This window comes from Pelophylax lessonae (assembly GCF_965119305.1).
Source record: "Pelophylax lessonae genome assembly, chromosome: 7".
In the NCBI taxonomy this organism is placed as follows: domain Eukaryota; kingdom Metazoa; phylum Chordata; class Amphibia; order Anura; family Ranidae; genus Pelophylax; species Pelophylax lessonae.
The window spans coordinates 272,137,653-272,156,598 of NC_138774.1; positions in this window are offsets into that span (position 1 = coordinate 272,137,653).

Sequence of the window (18,946 nt, forward strand, 5' to 3'; positions counted from 1 at the left end):
GTGAGTCTAGGGGAGTGATTCTAACTGTGGGGGGGGGGCGTGATTCTAACTGGGGGGGGGGCGTAGCTTGTGAAATGACCATAGAGACCTGTGATCCTATATAGAAGAATCACAGGAGCTCTATGATCATTCCAGAGAGAACGCTCAGTTGTGTTTACAACAGCTGACCGTTCTTCTCTCTCAGCGGGGAGCGATCGCGGGTGTCAGGCAGCAATCAAAGCCGCCTGCCCGCTGCATCGGCTTCCCAGCTGACGAGCTTGTGCACTCTAGCCTCCTATTTGCGACCACCGTACAGGTACAGCCGTTTGCGCAGGAGCGGCTGCCAGCCGCAGTATATCTGCGGCGGGCGGTCGTAAAGAGGTTAACCAAAAAATATGTAGCAGAATTCATATTGGCCTAAATTTATGAATACATTTGATTTTTTTAAATTTGTTTTTTGTATATGTTTTATAGCAGAAAGTAAAAAATATTGTATTCTTAAAAAAAATAAGAAACCCAGTGGTGATCAAATACCACCAAAAGAAAGCTCTAATTGTGGGAAAAAATGGCAAATTTTATTTGGGTACAGCGTCGCATGAATTGATAAAGAGATTTGATTTTTTTATATTGGATATGTTTTATAGCAAAAAGTAAAAAAATTGTTTTGTTTTGTTAATTGTCGTACTTTTTGTTTATAACGCAAAAAAATATAAACCGCATGGGTGATAAAATACCACAAAAAGAAAGCTCTATTTGTGGGGAAAAAAGGACATCGATTTATTTAGGTACAGTGTCGCACGACCTCGCAATTGTAAGTTAAAGTAATGCAGTGCTGCATCGCAAAAAATGGCCTGGTCATATGGGGGGGGGGGTAAATCTTTCAGTGGCCAAGTGGTTAAAGATTATCTTAATAACGCACTGCTCAAACTTTGAGCATTAGTACTGCTTGGACCTTGCTGAAGGGGGCACACCCCGAAAACTGGTCGGAAGAAATTGCTGTAATCTATTTTTCCATTTGTGATTCCCTTTATCAATGAATTGAAGCTACCTATTTATTGCCATGTTTTGACTTCAAAATAAAACTATAATCTGCAGGCAACAAACGGCAATTGTTACAACATGCAGGCAACAAACAGGCAATTGTTACAACATGCAGGCAACAAACAGGCAATTGTTACAACATGCAGGCAACAAACAGGCAATTGTTACAACATGCAGGCAACAAACAGGCAATTGTTACAACATGCAGGCAACAAACAGGCAATTGTTACAACATGCAGGCAACAAACAGGCAATTGTTACAACATGCAGGCAACAAACGGGCAATTGTTACAATATGCAGGCAACAAATGGGAAGTCGTTACAATATGCAGGCAAGAAATGGGAAGTCGTTACAATATGCAGGTAACAAACGGGCAATTGTTACAATATGCAGGCAACAAACGGGCAATTGTTGCAACAAACGGGCAATTGTTACAATATGCAGGCAACAAACGGGCAATTGTTACAATATGCAGGCAACAAACAGGCAATTGTTGCAACAAACGGGCAATTGTTACAATATGCAGGCAACAAACGGGCAATTGTTGCAACAAACGGGCAATTGTTACAATATGCAGGCAACAAACGGGCAATTGTTGCAACAAACGGGCAATTGTTACAATATGCAGGCAACAAACGGGCAATTGTTGCAACAAACGGGCAATTGTTACAATATGCAGGCAACAAATGGGCAATTGTTGCAACAAACGGGCAATTGTTACAATATGCAGGCAACAAACGGGCAATTGTTGCAACAAACGGGCAATTGTTACAATATGCAGGCAACAAATGGGAAGTCGTTACAATATGCAGGCAACAAACGGCAATTGTTACAATATGCAGGCAACAAACGGCAATTGTTACAACATGCAGGCAACAAACTGCAATTGTTACAATATGCAGGCAACAAACGGGCAATTGTTACAATATGCAGGCAAGAAATGGGAAGTCGTTATAATATGCAGGCAACAAACGGGCAATTGTTGCAACAAACGGGCAATTGTTACAATATGCAGGCAACAAATGGGCAATTGTTACAATATGCAGGCAACAAACAGGCAATTGTTACAATATGCAGGCAACAAACAGGCAATTGTTACAATATGCAGGCAACAGGCAATTGTTGCAATATGCAGGCAACAAACGGGCAATTGTTACAATATGCAGGCAACAAAAGGGCAATTGTTATAATATGCAGGCAACAAATGGGAAGTCATTACAATATGCAGGCAACAAATGGGCAATTGTTACAATATGCAGGCAACAAATGGGAAGTCGTTACAATATGCATGCAACAAACGGCAATTGTTACAATATGCAGGCAACAAACGGCAATTGTTACAATATGCAGGCAACAAACGGCAATTGTTACAATATGCAGGCAACAAACGGCAATTGTTACAATATGCAGGCAACAAACGGGCAATTGTTACAATATGCAGGCAACAAACGGGCAATTGTTGCAACAAACGGGCAATTGTTACAATATGCAGGCAACAAACGGGCAATTGTTACAATATGCAGGCAACAAACGGGCAATTGTTGCAACAAACGGGCAATTGTTACAATATGCAGGCAACAAACGGGCAATTGTTGCAACAAACGGGCAATTGTTACAATATGCAGGCAACAAACGGGCAATTGTTGCAACAAACGGGCAATTGTTACAATATGCAGGCAACAAACGGGCAATTGTTGCAACAAACGGGCAATTGTTACAATATGCAGGCAACAAACGGGCAATTGCTGCAACAAACGGGCAATTGTTACAATATGCAGGCAACAAACGGGCAATTGTTGCAACAAACGGGCAATTGTTACAATATGCAGGCAACAAACGGGCAATTGTTGCAACAAACGGGCAATTGTTACAATATGCAGGCAACAAACGGGCAATTGTTGCAACAAACGGGCAATTGTTACAATATGCAGGCAACAAACGGGCAATTGTTGCAACAAACGGGCAATTGTTACAATATGCAGGCAACAAATGGGAAGTCGTTACAATATGCAGGCAACAAACGGCAATTGTTACAATATGCAGGCAACAAACGGCAATTGTTACAACATGCAGGCAACAAACTGCAATTGTTACAATATGCAGGCAACAAACGGGCAATTGTTACAATATGCAGGCAAGAAATGGGAAGTCGTTATAATATGCAGGTAACAAACGGGCAATTGTTATAATATGCAGGCAACAAACGGGCAATTGTTGCAACAAACGGGCAATTGTTACAATATGCAGGCAACAAATGGGCAATTGTTACAATATGCAGGCAACAAACAGGCAATTGTTACAATATGCAGGCAACAAACAGGCAATTGTTACAATATGCAGGCAACAGGCAATTGTTGCAATATGCAGGCAACAAACGGGCAATTGTTACAATATGCAGGCAACAAAAGGGCAATTGTTATAATATGCAGGCAACAAATGGGAAGTCATTACAATATGCAGGCAACAAATGGGCAATTGTTACAATATGCAGGCAACAAATGGGAAGTCGTTACAATATGCATGCAACAAACGGCAATTGTTACAATATGCAGGCAACAAACGGCAATTGTTACAATATGCAGGCAACAAACGGCAATTGTTACAATATGCAGGCAACAAACGGGCAATTGTTACAATATGCAGGCAACAAACGGCAATTGTTACAATATGCAGGCAACAAACGGGCAATTGTTGCAACAAACGGGCAATTGTTACAATATGCAGGCAACAAACGGGCAATTGTTACAATATGCAGGCAACAAACGGGCAATTGTTGCAACAAACGGGCAATTGTTACAGTATGCAGGCAACAAACGGGCAATTGTTGCAACAAACGGGCAATTGTTACAATATGCAGGCAACAAATGGGCAATTGTTACAACATGCAGGCAACAAACTGCAATTGTTACAATGTGTAGGCCACAAACTGCAATTGTTACAATATGCAGGCAACAAACGGGCAATTGTTACAATATGCAGGCAACAAATGGGAAGTCGTTACAATATGCAGGCAAGAAATGGGAAGTCGTTACAATATGCAGGTAACAAACGGGCAATTGTTACAATATGCAGGCAACAAACGGGCAATTGTTGCAACAAACGGGCAATTGTTACAATATGCAGGCAACAAACGGGCAATTGTTACAATATGCAGGCAACAAACGGGCAATTGTTGCAACAAACGGGCAATTGTTACAATATGCAGGCAACAAACGGGCAATTGTTGCAACAAACGGGCAATTGTTACAATATGCAGGCAACAAATGGGCAATTGTTGCAACAAACGGGCAATTGTTACAATATGCAGGCAACAAACGGGCAATTGTTGCAACAAACGGGCAATTGTTACAATATGCAGGCAACAAACGGGCAATTGTTGCAACAAACGGGCAATTGTTACAATATGCAGGCAACAAATGGGAAGTCGTTACAATATGCAGGCAACAAACGGCAATTGTTACAATATGCAGGCAACAAACTGCAATTGTTACAATGTGTAGGCCACAAACTGCAATTGTTACAATATGCAGGCAACAAACGGCAATTGTTACAATATGCAGGCAAGAAATGGGAAGTCATTATAATATGCAGGTAACAAACGGGCAATTGTTATAATATGCAGGCAACAAACGGGCAATTGTTACAATATGCAGGCAACAAACGGGCAATTGTTGCAACAAACGGGCAATTGTTACAATATGCAGGCAACAAATGGGCAATTGTTACAATATGCAGGCAACAGGCAATTGTTGCAATATGCAGGCAACAAACGGGCAATTGTTACAATATGCAGGCAACAAAAGGGCAATTGTTATAATATGCAGGCAACAAATGGGAAGTCATTACAATATGCAGGCAACAAATGGGCAATTGTTACAATATGCAGGCAACAAATGGGAAGTCGTTACAATATGCATGCAACAAACGGCAATTGTTACAATATGCAGGCAACAAACGGCAATTGTTACAATATGCAGGCAACAAACGGCAATTGTTACAATATGCAGGCAACAAACGGCAATTGTTACAATATGCAGGCAACAAACGGGCAATTGTTACAATATGCAGGCAACAAACGGGCAATTGTTACAATATGCAGGCAACAAACGGCAATTGTTACAATGTGCAGGCAACAAACAGGCGATTGTTACAATATGCAGGCAACAAACGGGCAATTGTTACAATATGCAGGCAACAAATGGGAAGTCGTTACAATATGCAGGCAACAAACGGCAATTGTTACAATATGCAGGCAACAAATGGGCAATTGTTACAATATGCAGGCAACAGGCAAATGTTACAATATGCAGGCAACAAATGGAAAGTCGTTACAATATGCAGGCAACAAACGGCAATTGTTACAATATGCAGGCAACAAACGGCAATTGTTACAATATGCAGGCAACAAACAGGCAATTGTTACAATATGCAGGCAACAGGCAAATGTTACAATATGCAGGCAACAAACAGGCAATTGTTACAATATGCAGGCAACAGGCAATTGTTACAATATGCAGGCAACAAACGGGCAATTGTTACAATATGCAGGCAACAAAAGGGCAATTGTTATAATATGCAGGCAACAAATGGGAAGTCATTACAATATGCAGGCAACAAATGGGCAATTGTTACAATATGCAGGCAACAAATGGGAAGTCGTTACAATATGCATGCAACAAACGGCAATTGTTACAATATGCAGGCAACAAACGGCAATTGTTACAATATGCAGGCAACAAACGGGCAATTGTTACAATATGCAGGCAACAAACGGGCAATTGTTACAATATGCAGGCAACAAACGGCAATTGTTACAATGTGCAGGCAACAAACAGGCGATTGTTACAATATGCAGGCAACAAACGGGCAATTGTTACAATATGCAGGCAACAAATGGGAAGTCGTTACAATATGCAGGCAACAAACGGCAATTGTTACAATATGCAGGCAACAAACGGCAATTGTTACAATATGCAGGCAACAAACAGGCAATTGTTACAATATGCAGGCAACAGGCAAATGTTACAATATGCAGGCAACAAACAGGCAATTGTTACAATATGCAGGCAACAGGCAATTGTTACAATATGCAGGCAACAAACGGGCAATTGTTACAATATGCAGGCAACAAAAGGGCAATTGTTATAATATGCAGGCAACAAATGGGAAGTCATTACAATATGCAGGCAACAAATGGGCAATTGTTACAATATGCAGGCAACAAATGGGAAGTCGTTACAATATGCAGGCAACAAACGGCAATTGTTACAATATGCAGGCAACAAACGGCAATTGTTACAATATGCAGGCAACAAACGGCAATTGTTACAATATGCAGGCAACAAACGGGCAATTGTTATAATATGCAGGCAACAAACGGGCAATTGTTACAATATGCAGGCAACAAAAGGGCAATTGTTATAATATGCAGGCAACAAATGGGAAGTCATTACAATATGCAGGCAACAAACGGCAATTGTTACAATATGCAGGCAACAAACAGGCGATTGTTACAATATGCAGGCAACAAACGGGCAATTGTTACAATATGCAGGCAACAAACAGGCAATTGTTACAATATGCAGGCAACAGGCAATTGTTGCAATATGCAGGCAACAAACGGCAATTGTTACAATATGCAGGCAACAAACGGCAATTGTTACAATATGCAGGCAACAAACGGGCAATTGTTACAATATGCAGGCAACAAACGGGCAATTGTTACAATATGCAGGCAACAAAAGGGCAATTGTTATAATATGCAGGCAACAAATGGGAAGTCATTACAATATGCAGGCAACAAACGGCAATTGTTACAATATGCAGGCAACAAACAGGCGATTGTTACAATATGCAGGCAACAAACGGGCAATTGTTACAATATGCAGGCAACAAACAGGCAATTGTTACAATATGCAGGCAACAGGCAATTGTTGCAATATGCAGGCAACAAACGGGCAATTGTTACAATATGCAGGCAACAGGCAATTGTTACAATATGCAGGCAACAAACGGGCAATTGTTACAATATGCAGGCAACAAACGGGCAATTGTTACAATATGCAGGCAACAAAAGGGCAATTGTTATAATATGCAGGCAACAAATGGGAAGTCATTACAATATGCAGTCAACAAATGGGCAATTGTTACAATATCCAGGCAACAAACGGGGAATTGTTACAATATGCAGGCAACAAATGGGCAATGGTTACAATATGCAGGCAACAAACGGGCAATTGTTACAATAGGCAGGCAACAGGCAACTGTTACAATATGCGGGCAACAAACGGGCAATTGTTACAATAGGCAGGCAACAGGCAACTGTTACAATATGCGGGCAACAAATGGGCAATTGTTACAATATACAAGCAACAAATGGGAACTCGTTACAATATGCAAGAAACAATGGGGAAAAAAAAAAAAAAAATACATAGTTAGGCAAAAAAAGTGTGTATTTCATATTTATATATATACTTGGGCATATAGTGATTTGTGATATTTTAAGTGAATACTTTGTGCAAAGTCTCAGAAAATGTATTCAAAATAATTTTAGTTAATCTTAAAATAAATAGAGAGTTTGGTAAAACTCCTGAATATTGAATTAGAAAAATGTTTACTGCATTGTACCATGCTGCGGGTACATGTACACATTTACAGTAAAATCGTTTTTGGGCATTACAGGAAATGATTTATGCTGCCCACAGGAAACTGTGACCAAAGGAAAGGGTATTTGTCTTATGTAAGTAGATATCTCAGGTGAATTCTATGCATTCTACTGATGACTTAGATTGAACAATCTAGACATTGTACTACTGAATTTAAAACAGCTATCAAAGAACAGAAAATACACATAAGCATTTAAAGGAAACTTAACAATAAATTTTGTCATGAGAGTAGTACTACTAAAAGGTGCAGCTGGATACACACTATACAATTATCTTTAGATTTTTCTTTCCTTCAGACTTACCAAAACCATATAATATGAGATCAGTCCTAAACACTTTTAATTTGTATGCAATCAGGCAGGCCCTTGTTCTACATAGTTGAAGGTAAATTTAAAGGAAATCCACCAACAAAAGTTAGTGTGTATCCGGCCTGGCTGGATACACACTATACAACTTTTTTTGGTAGACTGTGCGTGGCGGGGAAGGACGCTTGTGTGTCCGGGATAAGGAGTGTTTTAAATTCCTATCAGTTTAATTTTTTTTTTTATTTTTTTTTTAATTATCATTTTTTTTCTTTTTTTGCTATTTGTGTCCATGGGGGATGTCAATGAAAGAAAACTCTCCAAAATTCAGGGAAACACCCTCTTAGAAAGTTGTTGCTTGAAATACAAGTCCCCATTGGAAGATTTTACCTCCTGTTCTGGTGACAACTCACTGTAACATTTTGGATTTCCCGTCACTTTCTGCCTTGACAATGATAACCACAGCAAATACAGAAGGTGAACCTTCCCAGCAGGGACACGGACATCAATAAAGACCTGACAGGAGTTGAAACCATTTCCTTGTTAAAAATGTTAATTTCATTTTACATTATTCTATATACATTTTATTTATAATTATATACTGTATGTTTCTCTTATACATACATACATATAAATACAAATTTATATATATACATATATATATATATATATATATATATATAAGCATATAAATACAAATATATATACCGTATTTTCCGGCGTATAAGACGACTGGGCATATAAGACGACCCCCCATTTTTGGGGGATTTTTTTGAGGTTCAAAAGTAGTCTTATACGCCAGAAAATACAGTATATATAATGTAAAAAGACCCATATGAATATAAATACAATTATATATATATATATATATGTGTAGATATATATATTCTAAAAAAAACATAAAACTATAAATATATATAGTATATATATGTAAATGTTATTTATAATTATATACTGTATGTTTCACTTATACACATATACATAACAAATACAATTATATGAATATTTTATATAAAAAGAAACATAAAACTATAAATATATAGTGCATATGTTTTCTATTACATTATTCTACATGTAAATGTTATTTATAATTATATACTGTATGTTTCACTTATAGCCATATAAATACAAATATATATATATATATATATATATATATATATATATATATATATATATATATATATATATATAAAAACAAAACAAAAAAAACATAAAACTATAAATATATAATTATGCACTGTATGTTTCTCTTTTACCCATATACATATAAATACAATTATATATATATATATATATATATATATATATATATATATATATATATATATATATATATATACAGTGGGTACGGAAAGTATTCAGACCCCCTTAAATTTTTCACTCTTTGTTATATTGCAGCCATTTGCTAAAATCATTTAAGTTCATTCTTCTTCCTCATGAATGTACACATAGCACCCCATACTGACAGAAAAACACAGAATTGTTGACATTGTTGCAGATTTATTAAAAAAGAAAAACTGAAATATCACATGGTCCTAAGTATTCAGACCCTTTGCTGTGACACTCATATATTTAACTCAGGTGCTTTCCATTTCTTCTGATCATCCTTGAGATGGTTCTACACCTTCATTTGAGTCCAGCTGTGTTTGATTATACTGATTGGACTTGATTAGGAAAGCCACACACCTGTCTATATAAGACCTTCCAGATCACAATGCATGTCAGGGCAAATGAGAATCATGAGGTCAAAGGAACTGCCTGAAGAGCTCAGAGACAGAATTGTGGCAAGGCACAGATCTGGCCAAGGTTACAAAAAGATTTCTGCTGCACTTAAGGTTCCTAAGAGCACAGTGGCCTCCATAATCCTCAAATGGAAGACGTTTGGGACGACCAGAACCCTTCCTAGAGCTGGCCGTCCGGCCAAACTGAGCTATCGGGGGAGAAGAGCCTTGGTGAGAGAGGTAAAGAAGAACCCAAAGATCACTGTGGCTGAGCTCCAGAGATGCAGTCAGGAGATGGGAGAAAGTTGTAGAAAGTCAACCATCAATGCAGCCCTCCACCAGTCGGGGCTATATGGCAGAGTGGCCCGACGGAAGCCTCTCCTCAGTGTAAGACACATGAAAGCCTGCATGGAGTTTGCTAAAAAACACCTGAAGGACTCCAAGATGGTGAGAAATAAGATTCTCTGGTCTGATGAGACCAAAATAGAACTTTTTGGCCTTAATTCTAAGCGGTATGTGTGGAGAAAACCAGGCGCTGCTCATCACCTGTCCAATACAGTCCCAACAGTGAAGCATGGTGGTGGCAGCACCATGCTGTGGGGGTTTTTTTTCAGCTGCAGGGACAGGACGACTGGTTGCAATCGAGGGAAAGATGAATGCGGCCAAGTACAGGGATATCCTGGACAAAAACCTTCTCCAGAGTGCTCTGGACCTCAGACTGGGCCGAAGGTTTACCTTCCAACAAGACAATGACCCTAAGCACACAGCTAAAATAACGAAGGAGTGGCTTCACAACAACTCCGTGACTGTTCTTGAATGGCCCAGCCAGAGCCCTGACTTAAACCCAATTGAGCATCTCTGGAGAGACCTAAAAATGGCTGTCCACCAACGTTTACCATCCAACCTGACAGAACTGGAGAGGATCTGCAAGGAGGAATGGCAGAGGATCCCCAAATCCAGGTGTGAAAGACTTGTTGCATCTTTCCCCTAAAAGACTCCTGGCTGTATTAGATCAAAAGGGGGCTTCTACTAAATACTGAGCAAAGGGTCTGAATACTTAGGACCATGTGATATTTCAGTTTTTCTTTTTTAATAAATCTGCAACAATGTCAACAATTCTGTGTTTTTCTGTCAGTATGGGGTGCTATGTGTACATTCATGAGGAAGAAGAATGAACTTAAATGATTTTAGCAAATGGCTGCAATATAACAAAGAGTGAAAAATTTAAGGGGGTCTGAATACTTTCCGTACCCACTGTATATATATAAAACAAAAAAAAACATAAAACTATAAATATATAGTATATATGTTTTATATTACATTATTCTATATGTAAATGTAATTATAAATATTCAGATTCAGAATATGTATAGGGGAAGAGTGGGACAAGATCCTAATTTTGCACACAAGAAAATTAGTATGCCATGGTGCTATCCCTCACTCTTGTGAATAGACAGTAGAAACAAATAACCCCCCCCCCCCCTGCTCCTGTAGGAGGAACAGGGGTGGATATAGAGAGATTTTAAAGTACCAGGCATAAATGAATATATAAGCGAACGTTAAAAATGAATGCATTTTATTGGTATCAAAAAAATCTAAAAACAAGAAAATGTCTTCAACATAGAGTACATCACATCATATTGTATATCTCACTGAACAGAAATAATAACATCAGACGTGGGTCAATCTGAAGCTGAATCTACGCGTTTCGCCCAAGTGTGGGGGCTTCTTCAGGATCCCATAACAGAAAAGATAGACACCACTTCAATGCTTAGTGAAGAGATTGATTTATTCACCTGGCCAACGACATTCTCATCAGGTGAGAGGAGTTAGGATGCAGTCCATTGAAAGGAAAAGATGTGTAAAAGCAATGTGAGAAAAATCAGTCTGCTATCACAGATAAATTGCTGTGTGGTTTCCCAAAAGAAAGGGAGGTATGGAAAACTAAGTTCACAGTGGATCTTTTTGAAAAAAACATAATGGAAATTTCCACCTGTGTGAGTAAGTTGACTCTTAGATTAGATCACAGAAGTGCCAACTTCATCCTATTATAGCAGGGGTCTTCAAACTATGGCCCTCCAGTTGTTCAGGAACTACAATTCCCATCATGCCTAGTCATGTCTGTGAATATCAGAGTTTTACAATGCCTCATGGGATGCGTAGTTCCGCAACAGCTGGAGGGCCGTAGTTTGAGGATCCCTGTATTATAGGAAGTGGTAGGATTGACTGGTCCCTCTGCCGATGATAGATGCACTTGTGAAAAATGGTATTTCCTGGCCCACCTCACGTCAGCACACAATGGGTTAACATCTCCTCTGGATCCCACAGGAGATGTTAACCCATTGTGTGCTGACATGAGGATAGGCCAGGAAAAGAAAATTACGGTAAGTATTTGATAACAATTTTCTATAATTCCGTCCAACACAAAAAAGTGTTAGCAATAGATACATTTTAAAATGATACTAAAATCCGCTATACTTACCTCAGTGATGGGTCAATACCCTCGCCGACTTAAACCTCTTTACCCAGTCTTCTTCTGGGTTCAGCAGCTTCGGCCATCTTGATTGGCCAGCTCGGGATGACAAAACACCCATGCATGCACACAGTAGTTAATTCATCCTGGCATCATAGCATGCCAAGAGCCTACACTGAGTTGCTTGTGTGTGTGACTCAGTGTACAATAATAAGGATTGCTGGCAGGCAGAAACCCATTTTTCGCAGAAGAGGCAAATTATGTCTCAACTCCAATAAAAAGTCTTCTTGCCAGCAACTGTAAAGTTCAATTTTACTTTCAGTGTACTTCAATCAGACAGGAAGTCTGTACACAAAAAATATCTTCTTAGGAACACAATTTTATTTCAAACACATTCTGTTTTGAAACCTAAAATTATTATTATTTTTTTTTTTTTTAATGCATCTTTTAATTATTTAAGTGTACAAGAGGCAAACAGATGTGCTAATACAGCTGATACCTGTATTTTTTTATTTCAGAAGTGCCGCCTGGCTGTGGGCAGACTGGAATGCTAAGGATGGAAGTAAATCTTAACCGAGGTTTAACATTTTTATCACTAAATTTCACAGCAGGGTAAGCAGGAATCATACACAGCATTATACTTCAAAAGTACATTTATACAGTACTTTAAGTCCCCATTCACACTGGCCGCCTGACAAGTCGCGGTGGGTCTCCTGCCATTGATTAGCACAGGACCCGTTCTAATAGGAGCGACACAAGTCGCTCCGACTTAGAAAAAGGGTCCTGTACTACTTTGGGGCGACCTGGAAGCGACCTGCATTGGCTTCAATGATATTAAGTCCGTGTGTGTCGTGCCGAGGTTGCGGTGCACAGCGTGCACCGCGACTTCACAGGTCGCCCCAGCAAGTAGCGTCGCCCCTGTCTGAACGGGGTCTAAAGGGTAATTTGTTTATTTTTTATATGTTTTATTTATTTTTTACAATTTGTATAAAATCTTTGTTTTACAAATAAACATTTAATATGTTGTTCACCATGAGAGAGGATTCACAGAGCACTAGGGGTTTTCTACAGAGACGGCACAGCAAACACTTTTCAGACTTTTTTCTTTCTTTCTCTCATTTTTTTTAACCACTTCTGTACCAGAAGGTTTTACCCCCTTTTTGCAATACGGCACTGCGTTACTTTAACTGACAATTGCGTAGTGGTGGGACGCTGTACTCAAATAAAATTTACTTTGTTTATTTTTTATGAGTTTTAAGTGCCGGTTCACACTGTTCCGACTATTTTTTTATGTAAATTATTTGTACATTAATTTCTTTCCCTTTTTCCCCCTTTCCAACTTTGTGGGATACTCCTGATCTTTTTGTTTGGCACATTTTTGTAGGAGGCGGCTGCCTCAGAACCAATGGGGACATGGCTCAATTTTGGTGAGGGGGTGGAGGTAGCAGCCTCCTAGGTAGGTGCTATGAAAAGCATATTGTGGCCCTGTCTGCTTATCAAGGGGGGCTGATTGTTTAGCTAGGCTGTCATGTGTTTCCAGGTGTGTCTGTTGAGTCTGGGGAGTCTCCCCACTGTGTTCAATGAGGGCTCTTATTGGACAGTGGAGGAAACCTAGCCAATAGTACACCAGGGCTTATATCTATCCCAGAGGGCGGGGTTTCCTGCAATGCACCCTGGGATAGGGTATAAGTCTGAGGGGAGCACATGACAGAGCACCTTTGGCAGGAAGCAGAGTCCCAGGAGGAGATGGACGGCTGTCACTCCTCCTGTCAGAGGAAGCAAGTGTGTCCTGGGTGGTCGGCCTAGAGGACCGGAGGTTGAGCTGGGCTGCGGGAAGGGATCCAGAGTGCTGTGGAGCTGCTGGCAGAAGTTTCCAGCAAAAACAGTGTTATGAGTACTCAAAACTTCCCAGGGGTCTGCCTAGGATAGGGGACCACTCCAGAAGGTCAAAGGGATCCGGGAGCCAGCTAACCAGTCGAAAGGTTTAGAGAAAGGGGGTGCCTGCGTCTAAACCCTGAAGAGAAGCGAGAGAAAAGGGGGCACCGGTGTGGGCCCTGAAGTGTTCAGCAGTGCAGCAGTGTATACAAATGGCTACCTCAGCAAGGAGTGCCTAAGGGAGCTAAAGAGGAATTCTTTATCCAGAAAAGCAGTCACAAGTCAGTTCAGCATTAACAGGCATCAGGCCAGTGTTAACCGGCATTGACCGGCATCTTGCCAGCGTCAAGTCAGTGCCAATCAGCATTTTTCAAGTGTCTCCGCCATGTTGTACGTAGTTGAGCCAAAGGAGTATCTCACTCATCCCTTCTCCTATCCAAGATATAAAATAAATACAAAAACCCAAAGATACTGGACTGGTCATTGTCTCAGTGCTCATACTTGCAGAAAAATGCTCAAAGGGACTTTTGTTGCACCAGTGGCCCAGGGGGACCCATATCCAGCAAAACAGCTGGGAATCTTGCTACATAAGGTTTGGTATGTTGGGTATCTATTTACTCGGTGCAATCACGTCTTTCATATTTTATCAAATATTTGGGTAATTTATTGCAGTTGTTTGCCCTAAAATTCACTTTAATCTCCCTAGCGGTATTCTCGAGTGTGGCTCGGGGTTAATATTCAGTGCCAAAAGAGGTAACCCCCGAGCCACACTCGGGATTACCCCAGAATGATAATCACCTTCCCCTGCGATCCCCCGCTGTCCTCCCCAGCCTTCCTGCAGTCATCCTCCCACTGTCCTCCCGCTGTGTGCTCGGCCGATGCCGCCACCTTCTTCCGGTTCTCTTCCCTGCGAGCGCCGCGTCGCAGTGGGGTGGAACCAGCGGGAGATTAAAAACAGAAAAAAATTACATGATACAGTGTAATATGTTAAGATTACCACTTTGTATCATGCCATTTCACCTGTAAAAAGGGGTAACCGCGCTAAGTAAATAAGAAGCTGCAGCTTCAAGTGTGACAACACCTAAACGTAATACAAATAAACAAGCTGCGCTAAAAATATGTGAAATAATATCACCCAATCATGAGTAATATAAATGAATAAAATAAAATAAATTGTGTAAATGAATTGTGCAGATAAATTTTACACAAAAAGGATATTCATATAATGAAATGAATACTTGAACAAAATATGTGAAATGATAACACCCAATCCTGAGTAATATTAATAAATAAATGTGCAGATTAAAAATAGTGAAATTATTATTTCAAAATCAGGTGAAATAAATGCCCTGACAGATCAGTGAAGATTTCACAGGCCTTACGCCTTTCCCCCAGTTCCGGTCATTCTTCGATTTCTGTCGAGACTCAGGGTGGAAGAAGCGGAGGTCCTTGTGGTGGCCCCGTACTGGCCAAACAGGCCATGGTTCCCGATGTTGATGCAACTCAGCTTTCTGGATCGAGTCCAACTGCCTTCCAGGCCGGACCTCCTATCGCAGGGAACATTGCTGCATCCTTGCCCAGCACATCTGCACCCGATGGCCTGGTTTTTGAGAGGGGAAGGCTGGAAGCGTTAGGACTCCCGAGTAGGGCCATCTCCACACTTCTGAACGCTAGAAGAGCAGGTACAAACAGTTTATGAGAGAATCTGGACAAAATTTTTGGCCCACATTGCCAATGATGTGGGTGTGTGTGACGATCCAAAAAATTCAACATATTCTACGCTTCCTGCAGTCTGGCCTAGATTTATCCTTATCGGTCAGCTCTCTTCGAGTTCAGGTGTCAGCCATCTCGGCCTTCACAGGGATATCCTGGGCGAAGCATCCTCTTGTTCTGCAATTTTTTAGAGGCGCCTCTAGGCTCAGACCACAAAGGAAGCCAAGATTCCTTAAGTGGGACCTTCCACTTGTTTTGGATTTCCTATCAGAATTCAGAAGGGAACGCTCGGATCGACTCTCCTTTAAAGACCTGTCTCTCCTGGTGGCTTTCCTGGTGGCAATTACTTTGGCGAAAAGCTTCTCTGAACTGGGTGCTCTGGGGTGCAAGGAGCCTTTTCTGACATTTTTTCCTGACCGGGTGGTCCTAATTCCCATGCTGGATTTGCATCCCAAGGTTTCCTCTATCTTCCATGAGAATCAGGAAATTTTTCTACCAACATTCAAATCCTCTGATTCTTCTGCTTATCCCTTGGGTGTCAGGCAAATTCTGAGTTTGTATTTGGAACCCACAGCTCCCTTTCATCAAATTGATTATCTGTTTGTCCTCTTCTATGGGAAGAACAAGGGCTTGCGTGCTTCATCTAGGACTATCACAGCATGGATCGTTCAGACCATTCAATGGTCCTATAGAGATAAGGGCTTGGCACCTCCGGAAGCGGTGACTGCGCATCCAACTAGAGGAGTGAGTGTCGACGTCCTGGGCAGCTTCTCGTCATGTCTGCCCCTGATGTGATATGCAGGGCAGCTTCATGGTCTTCGATTCATATTTTTATGGCCCATTATTGTATTGAGCCAGCTTCTTTATCATCTGTTAATTTTTGGTTTGCGGATACTATCTGTTGATGGTGCAAATTAAACTTTCTTTTGAACAGCAGTTGCCCACCTTGGTGTGTCTGGCTAGTTATTTCCCATACGTAGGCTGCCATGGAGTTTGTCAGGAAAACTGAATATTTCCTATCAAATACTTACTGTAATTTTCCTTTCCTGATGGACTCCTTGGCAGCCGGAGTCCCCTCCAATCTGACGGAGTAGGCTATTCATGGAACAAGGTCTCTGGGGCAGAGCAAAAGATTTATGGGAGTAGGGTCCTATGAAGTAGAAGGAGGCGGGACTAACCCACACGTAGGCTGCCATGGAGTCTATAAGGAAAGGAAAATTACGGTAAGTATTTGATAGGAAATTTTCCGTTATCTAAATAGCGCATTTAGATAACTGGTATTCATACACATTTTAAAGGGAGTGTGTTAGAGTAATGGCAGCTATTTGTTATAATATATATATATATATATATATACTTTTTTTTATTCTTTTTATTAAATTTAAACATAGGAAAATAACATAACATACAGACATACAATATACATAGCGGTGTCTGCTAATTTGTTATAATATTAACTCCATTAAGACCGCCCACCGCACATTTACTGCGGCAGGCTTCCTCTCATGCGCGAATCGACGTAGCCCTACGTCGGTCGCGCTCATGGTGCTGGGAGGCGAGTGCGCACGGGGGCCGGCGGCTGCGATTGCTGTTGGGCACCCGCGATCGCTCCCTGCTGAGAGAGAAGAACGGGCAGCTGTTGTAAACACAGCTGACCGTTCTTCTCTCTGAAATGATCACAGAGCTCATGTGATCCTTCTATATAGGAACACAGATCTCTATGGTCATTTCACAAGCCAATCCCCCATACAATTAGAAAACACTCCCCTAGGATCACACTTAATCCTTTGATCACCCCTAGATAAACCCCTTCCCTACCAGTGTCATTATTACAGTAACAGTGCATGTTTTTAGTACTGATTATATGATATTTTTAGTAATATCACTGGTCACCCAAAAAGTGTCAAAAATGTCAGCTAGGGGTCCGATCTGTCCGCCGCAATGTCGCAGTCTCGCTGAAAATCGCAGATCACCGCCATTACTAGTAAATAAATAAATAAAATTGACATAAATCTTCCCCCTAGTTTGTAGATGTGATAACTTTTGCGCAAGCCAATCAAAATAGGCTTATTGTGATTTTTTTTTTTTTTTACCAAAAATATGTAGCAGAATACAAATTGGCCTTAAAGGATGAAACATTTTGATCTTTAATTTTTTTTTTGTGGAATGTTATATAACAGAATGTGAAAATTATTGATTGTTTTTTTTTTTCTCAGAAATGTCGCTTTTTTTTTTTTGTTTATAGCGCAAAAAATAAAAAATCGCAGAGGTGATCAAATACCACCAAAAGAAAGCTCTATTTGTGGGGGTAAAAAAAGGACATCAATTTTATTTAGGTACAGCGTCGCACGACCACGCAATTTTACTGTTAAATTAACGCAGTGTCTTCTTTACTTTTCCTCAATTGATCAAAAATCTAAATTTTTCATCCTTTTAGGCCAATTTGTATTCTGCTACATATTTTTGGTAAAAAAAAAAAAAAAAAAAAAAAAAATCGCAATAAGCATATTTTGATTGGTTTGCGCAAAAGTTATCACATCTACAAAGTAGGAGGAAGATTTATGTAAATTTTATTTATTTACTAGTAATGGTGATCTGCGATTTTCAGCGAGACTGCGACATTGCGGCGGACAGATTGGACCCCTAGCTGACATTTTTGACACTTTTCAGGGGTACTGAAGTTTTTTGCAAAATTAATAAAAATAATTTACTAAAAAAAAAAAAATTAACGCAGTGCTGAATCACAAAAAAATCTCCTGGTCATTAAGGGGGTAAATTCTGAACTTATTAAACTATACATATCCACTCACAAGATTGCAAAACATATAAATTAGAAGAATGTTATTAATTATTATTGTTAATAATAATAGATTATTATTATTATTAATATTAATAACAACCTTATTATTATATAGTAAAATACTCTGAAAATAAAACAAAACTGTGGTATAGATGGGTCTCTGCCTGTAAGACTGTTAAAGCTGGCAATTGGATTTTAGCACTATGCACAAAGTATCCCATAGACCCCCTGCTGTTTGAGCAATAAGAGGCCCATTTTCTAAGGCTATGCGTCTAACAATGGCTACATTGCAGCATTGGCTGCATGACACAAAATGGGGGTGGGAGAGAGGGGAAAAAAAAGAAAAGTTTTTAAGTGTGAAGCTTTTTCAGAG